This window comes from Petaurus breviceps, unplaced genomic scaffold, assembly GCF_028583685.1.
Source record: "Petaurus breviceps papuanus isolate PSGF00001 unplaced genomic scaffold, PetGlider_PUasm1.0 90752, whole genome shotgun sequence".
Classification (NCBI taxonomy): domain Eukaryota; kingdom Metazoa; phylum Chordata; class Mammalia; order Diprotodontia; family Petauridae; genus Petaurus; species Petaurus breviceps.
The window spans coordinates 2,024,181-2,037,565 of record NW_027187336.1 but is presented as its reverse complement, the minus strand read 5'-3'; the positions used below and the strand labels follow the sequence as shown (position 1 = coordinate 2,037,565).

Sequence of the window (13,385 nt, the reverse complement as noted above, 5' to 3'; positions counted from 1 at the left end):
ACATTGGACTTAGAGTTAGAGGTTCTGGGTTCAAATCTTGGCTCTGTTTCATATTAGCTAAATTATAGTGGATAGTTGCCTCATCTGTAAAATTATAGTCTAGATGATCTTTAAGGTTCTTTCTAGCTCTATAGCCTATTATCCCAAGGAATATTTTGAAGCACCTACTATGTGCAAAGCACTGAGCTAGGCACTAAGGGAGACCCCACCATAGAGTTTTAGCTAATCCCACAAAATGGAGACATTTGACAAGAGGATATGCGTTGTCACCAGGCCGTCCTGTAAAAGTTTTGGACCACAGCCACAGAACATCAAAGAAATATCTCCGGCCTGATAGGATTTCCTTCACCAGAGCAAGGAAATCTAGTAGCTTTGAGTAGTCATAACAGTGGATGGTGTGAAACCTGTGGAGTCAGGACATATGGAAGATATCAATCTTCCTGGTTCAGGACTTTGGAGCTGACCACGCCTCCCTTTCATATCACAGCACGGTGATTCCTGCTCCACTGTTGGACACACTCTAAGATTGGCATCTTTATGAAGTTACTTAGGATGCCAATAAATGAGTCCTTTTGGCACTTAAAGGTCATAAGGCCAAAAACTTAGAGCTGGAAGAGATCTCCAAGTCATGTAGTCTAATACCCTTCTCCTACCCTCATTTTGCCAATGAGAAATCTGAGGCCAAACAGGTCCAAATGACTAGTCCAAGGTCACAAAGAAATTAAGTAAACGAAAGAGCCAAGAAATTTTTTTTTAAACAAGCATTTATTAAGTACTTAGAATATGCTAGGCACTATACTATGGGGTTCAAAAATATTATCTCATTTGATCTTCTCAACTACCCTGGGAAATAGGTACTATTATTATCCCCATTTTATAGTTGAGGAAACTGAGGCAAACAGAAGTTAAGTGATTTGCGCAGAGACACACACCTAATAAGTACTGAGGCAGGATTTGAACTCAGGTCTTCCTGACCCCAGATCTAGATCTCTCTCAGCTTTTCCTCCTAGCCGTCTTTAGATTGATATGAGTTGTTCAGGGTCTTCTTTATGGTATAGAGACATCAGGCCTGGTCTTCTATACCCCTTTATCATGAAGATAAACTGTAGCAAATCAGGTAGATCAAATCTTTCAGGATCAATGAGATTTTGTGTGGTACAGCTAAAGTGGCTGGCTAATAATTCCTGTAGCAATGAGTAAGTCTATGGGTGAGGTTTCAATTCAAACTTTTTTTTTTGGAGGGATAAGATTGGGCAATTGGAGTTAAGTGGCTTGACCAAGGTCACACAACTAGTAAGTGTTAAGTGTCAGAGGCTGGATTTGAATTCAGGTCCTTCCTTCTGACTCCAGGGCCAGTGCTCTATTCACTGTGCCACCTAGCTGCACCATTAATTCAAACTTTTGTTATGAAAACTGATCATTTAGTTGTCTTTGTGTTCTGATTGACTAAGATTGTTGGTACTGGTGAGTATATGAACATGTGTTGGCATTTTCATAAGCATGTTTGAATATCTACATATGTTGCCACTTTAGAAATCTGTATTTGACTGCTACACTTTTTTTGGAGTGGGGGAAGGCAGGACAATTAGGGTTAAGTGATTTGTCCAAGGTCACACAGCTAGCAAATGTTAAGTATCTGAGTTCAGATTTGAACTTATGTCCTCCTGACTCCAGGGCTGGTACTCTATACACTATGCCACCTAGATGTCCCTGACTGTTACATTCTAATGTTAACATCTATGATCATATCTTAAAGGATTGTCTAAGGTAAGTGATGATTAATCTAAATAATAGAAGCTTTTAGACAGAATCTTAATTCATGAAATTGCTAATAGTTCTTCCCTGTTCTGCTCATTAAGTTATATTCTATTTTTATCTAGGACTTAGATAACATTAGTCTTGCTCAATGTACTCTTAAATTTAATAGAGGAATTTTAGCTCACTGTCTTTGGGGGAGGTAAGGGTTTGGACATCTCAAAGTTAGTATGAAAAATGTCCCATCTCTAAAGTCATTTAATACAACATAGTCCTTATTAGAATGTTTGGTTTCCTGGAAGAAATTTTGGTACAGGCCCTGAATTGGCTTTTGCTGTTAGGAACGGAAACAGAATTCCCAGAATGGGAAGCATCTTGACCAAATGCTTGGATTACAAAAGGGGTAGGATAAAGGTGCAAAAAACCCCCCCACATGATTTTAACCTCCTCTGGATCTTTTCCCATTCCATGGTAGGAAAGAAGGGAGTTGTACTCATTTTCTGAAATGTGGCCAAAAACCATCTATGGTGGTTCTTGTGGTTTTTGAGGATCGAGGTAGAGAACTTTCAACCTCAAATCTTTAACAATATTTCATATGTTATAACCACCAGGAGGAAAGTGTGTTTGTGTGTGTGTGTGTTGAGAGCAGGAAAAGGACCTGTAAGGGAAGTTCTTCAAGGCCTGAGGGGCAAAGTAGCAAAGACCACTATTTCCTCATCTGAAAACAATGATCAGATTGTATTAAACGACTTCTTTGAGAACTAGAGATCTATGATCTATGACCATATGGTGTGATGATCACCATATGATGGCATGGTGGCAGCAGGACCCAACACTGCCTTGCACACATTAGACACTCAATAAATATTTGTTGGTTGACTTGATTGACAGAATTCTGGTCAGTGACTAGAATTCAGATCTCTATTTCACAAGTTAATTCATGACTTTACTGGGATCCAGATGGTTATCTCCATAGGATTGTGGATAAATGCCCCACAAAGGGTGGAGAAACATCAACTCTGGGGGAAATTCAGGTTCAGGGCTGTTGTGAGGTAAGAACCTTATAAATCTTAAAGTGTTCTATGAATGTGAGTTCTTATTTATTAAAATTTATTATCATATTAATTAATTATTATCAATATAATTTTATTAAGTATTTAATTATTGTCATAATAATATAATTATATTAATAATTATGAATATATTATAATATAAATGTTATAGTTAATCATTATATTAATTATTCTTATTTATTCGAATTACACTTAAAGAAATTCCTCCCCAGAACTTCATATTTTACATAGTTGTTGCTCAATAACCACTTATTTGCTACTTATTAATGTCATAGAACTTTTGAACTCAGAAAGATTTTAATATCTTTTAGTCCAATTCTTATATTTTAACACATGGGGACATAGAGACCTAGAAAGGGGGAGTGGTTTGTCAAAGGTCGCTTGACTAGTCCATGATAGAGCTGTGTCTTTTGACTTCTAATCTAGTGCTCTTTGTTTTTTTTTTTTATGACAATTGGGGTTAAGTGACTTGACCAAGGTCATACAGCTAGTTTTTGTGTTAAGTGTCTGAGATCGGATTTGAACTCAGGTCCTCCTGACTCCAGAGCCCGTGTTCTATTCACTCTGCCACCTAGACGCCCCATCTAGTGCTCTTTGAAGTATAATTACTTCTTCCTTTTATTAAAGTATTAATGATAATAATGGGCAGCTAGATGGTACAATGGATAAAGTGCTAGGCCTGGAGTCAGTAAGACTCATCTTCTTGAGTTCAAATCTGGCCTCAGACACTGAACTAGTTGTATGATCCTGGGCAAGTCACTTAACTCTGTTTGCCTCAGTTTCCTCATCTGTAAAATGAACTGGAGAAGGAAATGGCAAACCACTTCAGTACCTTTGCCAAGAAAACCCCAAATGGGGTCATGAAGAGTCAGACAGGACTGAAATGACTAAACAACAACAATAACAGGAGTAGTAGTAGTTAGTAGTAAGAGGAGAAGAAGGAGTAGTAAGGAAAATTGTTATTATTCAGGCAGTGAGAAGCCAGGAGATTAGGTGGGTAGAGATTTGGTCTCAGAATCAGGAAAAGCTCTGCCTCTGTTATATGACTGGCCAAGCCACTTAACTTCTCCATGCCTAGGGCAATTCTCTTAGTTTTAGGGAAAGTGTGGATCTGTTTTGGTGGAGAAAATTCTTGACCCACATTAAAATCACAATTCCATTAAAATACTTTAAACAATATTTAAGTTAGTGCAAATACCTAGAATGTATATCTAATATGCCATGAAGAAGATATGAGAAAGGTGGTAGGTGATTAATCAAGGAAGTCTTTGTCATATTATTCAGGTGAAAGGGGCAGAGTTTAAGGCTGTCAGGTGCAGAATGTGTCCTGCTTACTTAATGGCATTCACTGGTCCTTAGTTTCCTCTCCTGTAAAGTGAGGCATGTTGATTATGTGACCTATAAATACCAAGATCCTCCAATCCCACTAGAAAATGTGAAAAAATCATGAGTCTAATGACAAGATCACCTCATTGGCACAGCTGGCATTGGTCATGGTTACAAATATATCTTGTTCTATAGAGCTCAAGCTTTGGGTCTATCACCATTGTATTCTTTATCATTGCCTTTTCTAATTCCACCTTGCTTCAATCAGTCTTCCTATCTCGGGATTGGCATTACCACAGAATCTTGAAGGCAGGATTGCTCTTGCTATATTATTTATTCCAAATACAGCACTCTCTCCCCCTACATAGAATTTCTATGCCCCCTTAATATCACTGGAATTTTTCAAGTGCCTGTCTAAAATTATCCCTGGCTCCTTCCAGGGGGTGGGCAGTATTAGTTCTTCTTAGGAGTTATAAATCCAGTGTCCCCACTGGGCCCATTGTTTCAGGTCTGAAAGTGTATGGATTTCAGCTTGAAGATTTTCCTTTCTTCTTTGTTATGAAATGGGTAATCTGATCTTGCTGAATGGAAATCCTCATTTGAAGACTTTTTTGGCATTGGACTCCACTTCCAACTCCTGCAAACCCTGGTTTTTTTTTGGGGGGGGGAAGTCATTTATAATATCAACATTTCTAGATCATGTTTTAAAGGAGGTTATAGGCATTTGCAGTAACCATATGCCAAAGCTGTCTACTTCTAATCTAACAACCCCCTAGGTTGAAACCATAGTGAAATTGAGAAACAGGCGGCCAAGAACTATAAAATTCTTTGGGGATATTTACAATTCCCAAATTCAACCAAAATTGTTTCCACTCAAAATTAATACTTGAAAACAGATTTTGAAGCCCAAATTTAGAGTAGGTCCTTGGTTCTTTGGATCTACATAGAGACAGGGATTTTGAAGTAAATGTGTTTGGTATGGGATTGTGGCTGGTTAAACGTTAAAGACATTATTGCCGTCTATGTATTTGGTGTCCCCTGGAGAAAAAAAAATAATAGGGAGAGGAAAGGACAGTTTGAATAGATGTTCCATTTTGATTTTATGTCAGGCTAATATAGCTAAGGACAAAATGCTGTACAATGTCCAGAGCCAGGAGTGATAACCAGGAAATTTATGAGCTGTATTTCTATTTACATTTCTATTCCTGCCTTTGTTTAAGAGGTCCTACTTCAGTTTCTGGGAATTTTAATAGCAACAGAAAATATGATTGTATTTCTTATATATCTTTTCACCTGCATTTCAGTCTCAGCTAGTATATTCATATGTTAACATGTCTAAATGGAACAAATTCTTACTTAGAAAAGCAATTAGCTATAGGAAGAAAAGAATAAATAGATATTTAATTCATTAATCCGTAAGTTGTTCTTCCCTACTGTGGCCATTAGCCAGTGATGGAGTGTTGTTGAACATTTACATACTGCCTTTCAGTGAAGGGATTTATGGATGTTTCCTGGTCAGTTCTCACTTATAGAAAAAGGGCTCTGAATTATCATGTCCATTTTACAGACGGGGTAATCAGAGACGTGGAGAGGTAAAGGGTTTTCCCTTGAGTCACACAAATCAAATCCACAGTTTCCAATTCACTTTGTAAATGGGCCATCTGCATTGCCTGAGTGAGCATGGACGTTGGCACAGCTGCTCTTGCTTATAAGGAGTAATTTTCCTATCCTCTCACACGGTATCTCGTCTGCACAAGGAGTGTCCTTTGAAGCTAGTGGAAGAGCTGCTGAAGGAGAGATTTGTTATTGGGAAAGCTGATGAGAATTGAGTGGATGTGGAATGCATTCATATTTATAGGAATGCTAAGTGACACATTACATCATACATTTTGTAACCCATTCCAGGACTATGCTTCTGGCTTTTTTTGTCCATCACTCTTTTTCACAAACACTTTTAATACAGCCAAACTGGACTTCTTACTTCCTGGAATGGGCCTTCAATTAACACCATTCCCCCTACCTGGAATGCCCTTTTTCTCTCTTTGCCTACTAAAGGCTACCCATCCTAAATGCTTGGCTCAAATTCTACTTCCTTCATGAAAGTTTTCCCTGAGTACTCCAGTTAAAAGTGATACTTTCTCATGCAACTTACCTCCTGAGAGAGAAATGATGGACCCAAGATGCTGAATAGACATATATGGTGAGGATTTGTTTTTCTTGACTCTGTATACTTGTTTTGAGGGATTTCTTTTCCTTTCTTTTTTGTTCAATTGGGGTTTAGGAAAAGATGAGAGAGAAAATAAATTTTATTAATTAAAAAATTAAATTAAATAATGCTTCCTGTGTGACTGTGAGCAAAATGCTTTCCCTCTCTGGGTTTCATTTTACTCATCTACAAATTAAGGGGGCTGGGAAAGATAATTTCTAAGGCCCCATCTTCAATACTTTCATCGATCTGTAGATGGGTATACTCTCTGTAATAAAATATGTCACCATCCACCCACATATTCTCAAGCTGTGCAATTTTTGCTTATGTCTTGCAATAAAATCTTTCTTAGAGGTTCTACCCAACATATTAGAGGTCTTTTTTTCTAGGTTTTTCAGCTTTTCCCTTTTCAGTAGGTACTCTGACTGTCCATCTATTATTCCCCTATCTTGCTACATAACTGGTTCACCTCTTTTTCTGATTAAACTTTTCCTGGATGTTATCTTTCACATGACTTCTTGAACATAAGTCCTTATTACTAAAGCACTTCAGCCTCCTTACACCTACCGTGCATTTCTCCATCACCCTTTGGGTCAATCACATTTTTTGATTCTTTGGTACTTATGGCATTCCATGATTCCCAGTCATATAATATGCGCCACCAGGATAATAATGGATGTATTTACTTGTGCCCATTATTGTAAAATAGTTAAATATTTTGTAAAATATTTTTTGTGGCAAAGAATATATGTTTATACAAATCAGTCACCAAAATTGCGTACTACAATAATTTCTAAATAAAATACTGTGGTAACTTTATTGAAGTCAACAATAGAATAAGGTTCTCAGGGACTTTAAGTTGTACTGCTTTTCCTGTAGCTTCCTGTAGTTCAGAAATTACCTACAGTCCTCAAGTGCTTGAAAGTTGAAGATTCTGTATCTTTATATGCTAAGGTCACCTTAAGGATCTCAGTCTTCTCCAGGCCATGCAGGTAGCATTGCATGTCCTTTTACAGAGAGTCAGGGAAAAGGAAATGGCAGGGAAAGCCACCCACCCAGTATAATTCAAACATTTGTGTGAAGGGGGTATGGAACATTGTATTAGGCAATAGTAGGATCCGCTTCAACTGTCCCATTTTACAGATGAAGAAACTGAGGCCTAAAGAGGGAAACAACTCTGAGTGTGCAGCTTGTCATCTACTTTATCTAGGAGAAAATTAAGCTTTGCAAGCTGTTAGGACAGGGGATGAAATACCTTCCTATCCTTGTTTTCACAGTGTCCATCAGGCTCCTTAATTCTAAAGGTCTGTAGTATTGCCAAGATGAAGGATGGGGGAAGGGGATGACAACTTTGTACCTGCTTATGCAGAATAGGATATTTTAAAACACACCTTGTATTTTTAAAGAGCTATCAGATGGTTCTGAGAGTTTTGCAGACAGCATCATACAACATCTGGACTGTCAAAGTGACTCAGCTCTCATGCCTTCTATATAGCAGCTGTGGGAATGATCTTTTCGTCAGGAGATGGGGGAATGGTTAGCATGCCTCTGACATCTGGGGTCCTACTGAATTCCTCATTCTCCCACCTCATGCAGAATAGAAATGTAGGTTTTTCAATGAAAATTTGTGAAGAAAAATTTATAGTTATTTACTCAGGCAAAACTGCCACAGCTATTTTTTTCTGTATAGCTAGCAGATTTAGGTAGATGGTTTTAGGCAATTTAGAGACATTTTTGTAAGGCATAGTCTGTATCCGCTAGCACAGAGGTCAAATTTGCCTTTGCTCTCCTCTTCTCCACCCTATCCTCTCTTGTCCCCCAATTTCCATAGTCCACTGTGCTCTATGGTACCCAAGGTAGGCCTGGTCGCTCATATTGTCCCCAATGTTCCCGACCTTTCTCTACTGCTTCCCTACATGGAAAAACATCCTTATCACAATCCCTAAGGACTTCAGAGCCTGCTAAGGGACTGAAGCTGACCTGAACAATTCATCTGAGTTCAGGTGTTAATGGAAGATAATGCCTTGATATATTATCCCTCCTGGATAACATTGACATTTTAACAGGAGCCTCCAAACACCTTGATCCTAGGCAGGAAGTAATACTGGCATTTCAGTCATGTTGGCAGAAGGTGAGGACTGGTATTTTAGGTCTGGGGTGAAGACAAGGAGTGTATTTTCAGTGACCTTGAAATCACATTTTGTAGGAGGCTGCTTGTTCTGGTTCTGCCCTGACCTTTTGACCCAATCCAGTAATCCTCAGTCTGAAGACCGAAAAATTTAAGGCTCCCAACCACAAAATACTTGGGCCAGTTTAAAAAACTCAGGGTTATTTAGAATACTAGCATGTATAAACATTTAGGAAGAAATTGTGAATCTCAGTTGGGAACAAACTTGGGGTGTGTTAAGGGGGCACAAGGGGAAGGCTCCAGTGTTTTTTGGAAGTCAGAGGTGATAAGAAGCAAGGAATACTCAGGATTTCAGGGAAGGCGGTCTGGTTTCTGAACAGCATAAGCTTTTATGGCTGTTGGGAGCTTTTCTGCTCTGCTGGGGTTGTAATTACAGCATCTGAAAGCTTGCGTGACATTGCTAATTTTGGAGAAAATGGGACAGTGATATCTAGAACACTCAGGCTCAGGTTTCTGATTATAGCCTCTCTGTATCTCCAAATCAAACGAAGCAATAGTATAGGCATTAGAAAATATTATTATTAGAGAAATGTTCCTAACGATGGGAATGAAAAATGTAAATGCCAACTCTTTAGAGAGCTTAAAGAGATTAATTGGAATAATAAAACAACTAAAAGTCAAATTGGTTATGGAGCTGTAGCTTGAAAATGATGAATTTTATTTGAAGCCTTTTCCCCTCTCCTTTGGCAGATTCTTTTTGCAAAAAAAAAAAAGTAAAAATAAATGAGTAAAACTGAGTTCTGTAAGTTATCTTCAAATCTGTGAAGAACAATATAATATGAAGGATGCTGACCAAATATTTTTCATTTGTACTAAAAGTTAGATGAGAAAAGAAAAAGCAGGTTGTAGGCAAGGAAATCGTTCCTACAGGAACATTTAACATTGAAATGTGTAATCAAGGAAGGTTTGAGTAAATCTTCAATAGATGAATTAGGGATGAATACTGTGAGGAGGCAAGGGAGATGGGCTAGAACATGGTTTAAAGGCGTTGTTTATAAATGGCATAAAAATGTTGTGAAAGAAAAATTCAACTAGCAGAGTTCATATGATGCCTCCAAAACACTTAGCACAGAAGCCATCAGCTCCAAGGTTGTTTTATTTATTTCATTGTAAATAGATGTCATTTATCTAAAGGCAATATTTGTGTGTGTGTGTGTGTGTGTGTGTGTGTTTGTGTGCCTGCAGATTAGATGGTTGTTTACCCCCTCAGCTCCCAAATCATCAGTTTTTTTGGTCAAAACACTGGAGTCAGTGACATCACATAGAGGTAGAGGCAAAGTTACTTCTAGTCCTCAGATACTATGATGAGACTATTGTAATACTATAACTTTATATTTGTAGTTTTTACTTCCAAGAAGTTTTAGTGGTGTTGATATGAGAAGGAGAAGGGGTATTGTAGTGTGTGGAGGAAAACTCATTCATTCGTTCAATAAGCATTTATTAAGACTTGATTTCACCAACATAGGACTAAGGGTCTTTCCCAGTTTCCCAGTTAGATCTCCAACCCAACCTCCCTAGTATTCTCTTTCTTCTCTATACCTCCCTTTACTGTCTGTAACAACAATCAGCTATTTATTATTTGTGGTCTTGCTTTGAATTATCTTTTTCCCTTTTTTGACTCTAATTAGAATGTAAACTTAAGGACAGAAACCATGTCAGGTTATTATTATTTTTTTTATTTTTTGGTATCTCCTCAAGTGCCTGAAGACAAGAAAGACTTCTAAATTTGTGATCCTCTGAATACCTGGTTTTATTTTATTTGCCTAGACCTGAATTTGCCACAGGAGCAAGTCATCTCTGTGACAGCTTTTCAGAAGGCATTGTCTAAGGACCTGTAGCCCAAGATGAATAATGCCCCTCCTGTGAATTAGGTTCAAAAGCCAAGAAGGATAAATCTGAGACTTCAGTGGCCTCTAGAAAACTTCAAGAACCACAGGGTGATGGGGTAAGGAATTCTAATTACTTAATCTTAGTTGCTCCATTTTTCTATTCTCCAGGATGGTTGACTTTCTCTCTCTTTCTCTAATAAAGATGTTGGAGCTCATGTATCAAGATCCCATTTGCTGACATCAGATAACTCAACTTTTTATGCAGTGAAGTCATCTTCAATGACAAAGATGGGAGGGTAAGAGTTGGGGTAGCAGGAAAGAAAATGTAAAAATAATTCACTACCTTATGTTATCAGATACATGTTTGAAATCTAACAGATCCACCTTTATCTCATTTGGGTTTTGAGTCATTCTTAATATCCGCCCCCTAACACTAAATATTTAGAAACCAACAAAAAGATAAAGATGCTGTGGGCAAATGGGGGGGGGGGGGGCGTTTGAGGAAGAGAGGGGAACATGGCTCCGTATGGGAGTGTGTTCCTTCTACAATCTAAGAGATACAAATAGAAAGGAGCAGGCACAACATAAATATTTCCTATTATGGAGAAACTAAAGTCACAATGGAATCTGTCATGCTTGTGATATGAGAGATGGACAATATTTCTGCGCTGCTGCCATGCTGGCACTTGAATGGAGTTTATATTTTGTTTATGGAGCTGAATCCAAAGCCTTTATTTTTTGGGCCCAGCCTGTGTAATTCTTCTTCATGGGAGCTCGAAATGACTGTGGAGCAGCTCAATATTCCATTTATTTTATTTATAAAAGAAATTCAAAGCCTGAAAAGATGAAGTAATTGACTTACTGGGATGACAGTTAAACCCACTAAATTTAATCTTATCCTCTCAAGTACAACATATCGCGCTTACAAATTATCGCCCCGCACCAGACAGACCTGCTCTCTTCACCTAATGCAAATGGAAATGGAGGCCTCTGTTATTGTATTATCTGACTTTACTATCAGCATTAATCCGGCTTAGCTCACTTAATGATGCCACTTGTGGCACTCTGAAGGCAGCAGAGAAGTCTATAAACTACTTCCATTAAAATGCAAATCGGGGCCCACAGAGAAAATAAGTGACACAAAAGTAGGAGAATTCGGCCATACACCGCATTAGCCTCTCGCCGCACCGAACTGATACAAGTATAATAACTGATGCCGTGATTATTATGCTGGCTGTGGATTCCTGATGAAAGGGAGCCAGCCTAGCACAGAACGTCACAAAAAGTGCTCCAACAAGCCAGGGTATTTAATTTCTGAAGAGATTTATATTTTTTGTTGTCAGGAAATGAACAAATACTTATCAATGTAAAAACTGCTATCTGAAATCTCCCTGCCAGGTTTTTCATACTGATATTATTTGCACCCCATAACACAGGAAATGAAAATCTTCTATGCCTTTCACATCTCTGCTGTATCTTAAAATCCTTTGGTAACAGGCTTGCCTTAAAAAAAAAATCTCCCCCTCCACCCCCCTCCAACCTCTTCCTACCCCCATAAACACAAAAGAAAACTTCTGTGAGCTAAGGCTCAAGAATCACTGATGTTGGAGTTTGCCAACCAGACTTGGGCTTTTCTTGCAGGGCTCCCTCCTTTGGGGGTGGGAAGCCCCTACTACCCTACCACACAAGACTGTAACATCTGTTTTACTTAAGAAGTCTTATTCGGTTTTTGCCTGGGGGAAAAAAAAAAGTATTCCCTTTCAGGGTGAGGAATCATCAACGAGGGGTCTTGTATTGATTCAAAACGTAGCATAATAAAACATGAGCAGGTGATTCAGTTTCATATTTTGATTCCTTTGTTTAAAAAAAAATCCTCTCAAATTCTCCTGTGTCTGCTTAGGGATCATTGCATCTTCCTTTTGATGTTGGCAAGAGTACAAGGGCTGGACCAGCCTTGGATTCTGTGTCTTGTGGAGATGAGGCCGAGGGTAAACTATTTCTCACAGTCCCTAGACAGCAAGCCCATCAACTGTGGTGAAGCTCTCAAATCCTCACCAGGATTTATTGTGGTGGCAGTGGGATCAATAAGACATTTTAAATATTACAATACCTTTTATCTAAACAATATTAAAACAAAAATATTTTATCCTGTCATGGAGGCACAATTAAAATTGATTTTGGCAATCTTATCGAGGCCCCCACCAGCCCCATTTGTCCAACATCTCAGGACAATTTGGTGTGAGCTCGTGTGATTGGCTGGTTCTTTGTAGTGGAGAGGCCCTGAAGGAGAAAGGCAGGGATACTGATGTAGTTTGCTCAGCTGAGTTTGTTTGGACCAATTAATTGAGGACAATAGGAAATCATCTCTTACTGAACCCACATGGACCTAGTTCAGCCACTCCCAAACCATCGCCTTTCTGAAGGCAAATGCAACTTGCAAGGAAGAAGAAATAGCTTTTCTTTTCAGATTTGACTACTGAAGACAGACATTTAGTCTTTTAATGTCTCAATTTCCTCTTCTGTAGAATGGGGATGAGCTCATCCTTACACCTACCTCACAGCAATGTTATGAGTCTTAGATATGAAATGTAAAGGAGCTTTGATAGCTACATTGCCCCATCACTGTATAATTATTACAAAAAAAAAAAAGAGGGAGGGGGTTGATCCACGGTATAGTGACAAAAGCATTGAAATATGGGTGAGGAGACCAAGGGTTGATTAATTTCAATAAAAAAAAATTCCCTTTATAAAATGAGCTGATTGGACTAAATGACCTCTCAGGTCTCTTTTAGCTCCAACACTATAATCGCTATGAAATTTTATTAATTTTTATTCTGCTGTCTCATGAGGAAACTGAGGCCCAGAATGCTGAAATATATACAAGATATACAACTAGTAAGTATTTGAACCAGGTTTAAAAATGAGGACCACTCACTCTAAATCTGCCTTTCAAGCAGTTATATCATGCTGGCTTCTATATAGCACTAATTAAGAAGAAAATTGTAGGG

At 38.4% G+C, this 13,385-nt stretch overlaps 1 long non-coding RNA gene across 2 annotated transcripts in view; it reads left to right on the top strand.

Annotated features, from left to right (window-relative positions):
* LOC138146041 (uncharacterized) overlaps window positions 1-13,385 on the top strand; it is a 306,510-nt gene that overhangs the window by 183,236 nt on the left and 109,889 nt on the right. The window contains exons 1-2 of one of the 2 annotated variants that reach the window (XR_011164370.1): window positions 6,116-6,354; window positions 10,316-10,493. The exons of the other annotated variant lie outside the window; for it this stretch is intronic. This is a non-coding gene — a long non-coding RNA (uncharacterized lncRNA). Of the gene's footprint in view, window positions 1-6,115; window positions 6,355-10,315; window positions 10,494-13,385 lie in introns of those variants that run through there. 2 annotated transcript variants of the gene reach the window in all.